The 5,356-nt window shown below is 39.9% G+C and overlaps 1 protein-coding gene across 1 annotated transcript in view; it reads right to left on the bottom strand.

Moving 5' to 3' along the window:
- Positions 1-256: 256 nt before the first annotated feature.
- Positions 257-5,356, bottom strand: part of Setd4 (SET domain containing 4) — a 49,796-nt gene continuing 44,696 nt past the window's right edge. The window contains exon 15 of the mRNA XM_010611289.1: positions 257-332. The gene's annotated coding sequence lies outside the window, so the exon portion shown is untranslated. The remainder of the gene's footprint in view (positions 333-5,356) is intronic.

Raw genomic sequence — 5,356 nt, 5'->3', positions numbered from 1 at the left:
TGGGGGGCTTTTCTGTGTTTTCCTTTTTCAGTGTTGGGAATGGAACTCAGGGCCTCCTAATTTAGCACTTTGTCATTGAGCCTACAGCCCAGCCCCCTTATGCCTTCTTTATGCCCATCAGGACTCCTCCTCAGTCATTTACGCAGCACCTGTTGATCAGATCAATATATCTAGTTGCTAAGGACAAATGACGGGGCCCAGGAGAGCCTTCTGAGGCTGATAGTACCAGGGTCAATTCACTCACCTTATAAACTTCCTTGGACTTCTTGGCTTTTACAGAGGCTCACTTTGATAATTCCATTTCTGGAAACTTACAATTCAGATGCAAATTACTGAAAGGAAAAGATTTTTCAATATGACAAGGAATTAAGTGTTTGCAGAGTGGCTTTGATCTGTTGGGAGATTTCCTGAGTCCTTGGATTTTATGACCCACCACCTCTTTTCTCAGGAAAAGGATTTGTTTGTTTGTGAGAGCTGCCACAATAAAATACCACAGACTTGACACAGGAAAGAGTTAAACAACAGTCTCATTTTCTCGCAGTTCTGGAGACTGGAAGTCCAAGATCAAGGTGCTGGCTGGTTTGCTTTCTACTGAAGGAGTCTTCACTCCTCCCTGGCCGCCTTCTCAGTGTATTCAGAGCATCATTCACCTGTGCACTCTAGTGTCTCTCTATCTTATAAGGGCACAGTCATCCGAGTTAAGACCCCAATCCTATGACCTCACTTAACCTTAATTATCTTGATAAGGCCTTATCTCCAAATGCAATCCTGTTGGGGATTTAGGGCCACAATATGTGAATTTTGGGAGGAACACAGTTCAACCTATGATAAGTGATAACCCAGAAACATTAACATAATCATTAAAACTCTGTGGGTTGATGGAGGAGTTTAAGGTCTCACCCTGTTATGATTTGACCCATAACTCATCAATGTGCCAATAACACAGGTTAAACTGTACCACTGAAATGAATCAACTATAAACTATACATTGAAAAGTGCTGTGTTCATAGGAAGAGATCGGTTCTGTCTCTCAACTCTGGAGTTTTGGGTTTTGTGCACTTTGTTGTCTTGAGACAAAGTCTCACTATGTAGTCTTGACTGGTCTGGAACTTGCTTTGTAACTGAGGCTGGCCTGGAACTAATGACCTTCCTGCTTCAGCCTCCTAAATGCTGGAATGTACCACCATGCCCAGTGTAATCTCTGTTCTTTAATATAATTAAAAGGACTTTCTCTCAATCAGAAGCCCTTAGGCATTTATTTTACATCCAAATGATAAAGTGTATCAAAGTACAAAATACACCTCTTAGAAGTCACCTGAAATGGGAGGAAAGGAGCTAAAGGTGTAGGGAAGGTGTGATACGTAGGGGAAGAACAAAAAGGGAAAAGAAAAAAATGTGAGAGAATGAAAAGATGAAAATAAAGTGTTTGTAGATGGGGAGGGGAGGAGGGGGTGAAGGGAGGGCAGAGGTAAGGGGAAAAAAATGAGAATCAAGACTTGCCATGTAAAGGTACATGATCCCAACAATGAATGTAACTGTACTGTATCCCTAAATGTACCAATAAACTCAATAAAAAAAAAAAAAAAGAAGTCACCTGTATTTAGCTTCTGATAGGGAAAAATGTGGATGCAGCATTTAATAATTAAAGGATGAGGGTTTTTCACTCAACATCTTTATGATATCAGAAACTATTGCTACTGCTGAACTTAGTCGCAGTTAGCATTTCAATAAACAATGAAACACAGTCAAGAAGGCACTTAATCTAAGATGTAAAAATCTGCAAATCACCACTTATTACTAGCTGTTTAGAATGTATGATTTCCAGTGCTAAATAATTATAGGCCCATGATACTATTTTTCTTCAACATAAGTGACTTTAAAACTCCATGAGGATTGGCATATATATATATATATATCTGTTTTGCAACTGAGTTAATATAGCCAAAAAGAAATCTAAAAGAAAAAGTCCTAGAAACAGTCCTCATATTGTGTTAAATGATATATCTGCAACCCATTGAGACTGACTTGATTACCCCTACTGATAGATTGCTCTGAATCTCACAGTGCTTAACTTTTTTCTGGTAGCTCCACAGTAGATGCCATCAAAGTGAAAAGGTGTCAATGCCTTCTTAGCCTAACCAATACAGTTAGCCTAGATTTCCTATTTATCTTTTTATTCTTCACTATTTTTTCAATGCTTTCAGCATAGGACTACTTTCTTTTAATCAGGTTGTTTTTTTTTCTGTAGAGTTATACTTTATCCAAAACGTCCAACCTCCCATGAAGTTTTCCTCTTTAAACTTCTCTATACTAGGGAATCATGGTGACGAAGATTTACCAACTTACTTGTCAAGTAAGATGGTCTCTCTCTCTCTCTCTCTCTCTCTCTCTCTCTCTCTCTCTCTCTCCCTCTCTCTCTTCTTTTTGGTACTGGGAATCAAACTCAAGGTTTCGTGCTTGCCAGGCAGGTGCTGTGCCTCTGAGCTATGTCCCTGGCCCAAGATGATTTCTTTAAAAAACAATAAAGTATAGAACTGTAAGAAAAACACAAGAAGAAACAGTCCATAGTACAGACTTTTTAGAAAACATTATTTGGATATTTGGGACATATTTTAGCAGATGGCATCTGATCCAATACAAATACAGCAGGTAAGAACTAAGGAGACGCTCTTTCTTTCAAGTCGGAAGAACCAAGTTTAGTGTCTTTCCTGCCCATGACACTGGGGCTCCTAAGGACTTACTTTTACAGATGGGAACTATGTTGCTCAATATCCTTTCTGATTCCCACTTGACTGTCCCACAAAGTAAAATAAAAACATTAGCTACATTCAACTAATACTAATTCAATGACATTGTACTTCATTAAGAAATATTTACAGAGTAGTATAAAAACACTATATTCACACTGAATTCCCAGGTGGGTACCACTTGTCCACTGTGTTTAAAGTGACCGAGATGGCCTAATATTCCTCCCTAATTAACTAAACCTAAGACAGGCTTATTTCTAGGTCCCAATTTCCCAAGCTTATTAACTCTTAAGTCCCAATCTCTGTTTTTTGTAACATTTCCTAGAACAGCATGTTGTGGCTTGTGCTGCTGCTGCTGCTTTTGTGGGAACAGGGTCTCAGTATGTATTCCAGCCTGGGCTTGAACTGCTATATAGCTCAAGCTGACCTTGACTCATGATACTCCTGCCTCAGCCTCCCAAATGCTGAGACTACAGGTGTGCACCTCTTTGCCTGATTTCTGAAGAGCGTGTTCTTTAGAAAACCTGCAATTACAAATTTCTCTCTGCCATTTTAAAATATACAAATCTTTGTTTTGGCCAACATGACAACCCAGGAATATCTTTCTCAAGAACCTGGGAGCCATCTCTTTGAAATCTAATCATCAGGGAAAATTATACCTCGTCTCCTGGCCTTTCTTACAGAGTAGAAGCCTAATTTTAAGAGCACCAATCAGCAAACCTAACTGGAATAATCACAGAGAAAACATTTACAAACTCAGGAAATAATACTGTATTCAACACACTCTATGGATCAACCTCCCCACCCAAACTTTCCCGTATTTTTCACTAGCTCACCCCATTCCTTAAAAGCCTACCTATTCTTTGTTTCGGTAGAGTTGAGTCACACACAGTTCTGGTCTTTCTCCCTTATCTCAATGGCCTGAACAAAGTCTTCCTTGCCTGTTTAGTTTTTTCCAGTGCAATATTTGCTTTGGTAAAAATTTATTATTCTTATAACTGCTCTTCATGGAGAAAAAAACTCTTTTCTGTCAGCTACAGAGTTACTTATTTGACAATTAATGCAAGATTTATAATTTCCTCATGGTACAATGCCTACAGGATGTCTATTAGGAATTGCCAGCGAGCTGCTTGAGAAATACATACAGTCATGCATCACTTAATATGGGGAATGTAAAAAATGTATGACTAGATAATTCATCATTCCGTGACCATCATAGAGCGTATTTATTTTCACAAACCAAGATAGCTAGATGTTACAGGTGATGTGATGTTATGAGACCACTGTCAACATGTGGTCCACTGTTAACCAAAACACTGTTAAGGGGTGTCTATTTGTTTAAAAAAGAACTCATTCATCATTATTATTCATTCATTCAACAAATATTCATTGGGTTTTAACCAGAAGCTGCACTGAATGCAATGCAATATTATAAAGATAGAATTTTAAAGAGTGTTAATGTGCTTTTATCTTTTGCCTTTCTCTGCTGTGGTCTCAGAGAATCCCTCTGCCAAGGGAAAAGACAAGGGTTATAGAAGAAATACAAAGACCAAGGAGACATGGATTTCTGCACCAAAAAGATGATTTTGCAGGCAGAGCTAGCTTTTCAGGTTGAGCCATTGCTCTGAGAAAGGATGCCCAGCCTTTTTCATCCTGCCTGTAGCATACCAACAATCAGCCACAAAGGACAAACCCGTGGAATGTCTGTAATGGAGGATCTGCTCCTTGCTGGTCCTGAGTGAACTGTGGTAAGGAGAAGAACGGCCACAGCCAGGATGTCAAGAAGAGCCAGCAGGTGTCCCATTTTCGAATGAGGATATTCAGGACAGAGGTTCCTGGCCTTCCTATCTACAGGTTTTGGAAAGAGGTACTTGACAGGCTGCCTATATAAATCCAGGCATGGACATATCCTGGTAAACCTAGCAGCCCAAAAAGCGTGATTATCGCAAAGGAAGCCTTGAAGGTCAGCTGCCTGGGCCATTTTAGGTGTCATGGGACTGAAAACCAACTAGCCAAATAATACTTATCCTGGAGCTAGGAAAGAAGATGCAGGGGTCTGCAGCAGCATGAAGCAGCAAGGAAATGATCTTGGCTGAGTTCTGAAAAGATAATACATAAGCCCACAGAACAGACTACAGCAACCCGCCCTCCAACGCCGCTACCCCACCCTAGCCATCCAAGGTTTTACTTTCAGTGGCTTCAGTTATCCATGGTCAGCCACATCCAAAACATTAAATGAAAAAAAATTTTTGAAAAACAATTCCTAAGTTTTAAATTGTGCACCAGTCTGAGTGGTGTGATGAAATCTCTTTATATCCCACTCTGTCCTACCCAGGATGTGAATCAACTCTTCACCTAACGTATGCACTCTATATATACTATCTGCCTGGTCAGTCTCTGAGTAGCCAGCTCTGTTTTCAGATGGATGGTTGTGGTATGTGCAGCAGGGCTTGGGTTCAAGTAACCCTTATTTTACATACTCATAGCCCCAAGCCACAAAAGTGGTAATGCTGGCATTTGAATACTTCATAGAGAAGCCATAAAGTTCTTCCTTTAAATACAGAATAAAGTGTTTGTAGATGGGGAGGGGGAGGGGGTGAAGGGAGGGC

This window comes from Fukomys damarensis, unplaced genomic scaffold (genome assembly GCF_012274545.1).
Source record: "Fukomys damarensis isolate Sample0158 unplaced genomic scaffold, DMR_v1.0_HiC HiC_scaffold_24, whole genome shotgun sequence".
Taxonomy (NCBI): Eukaryota; Metazoa; Chordata; class Mammalia; order Rodentia; family Bathyergidae; genus Fukomys; species Fukomys damarensis.
The sequence above is the reverse complement of the archived record's forward strand: the minus strand, read 5'-3'. Positions and strand labels throughout refer to the sequence as shown.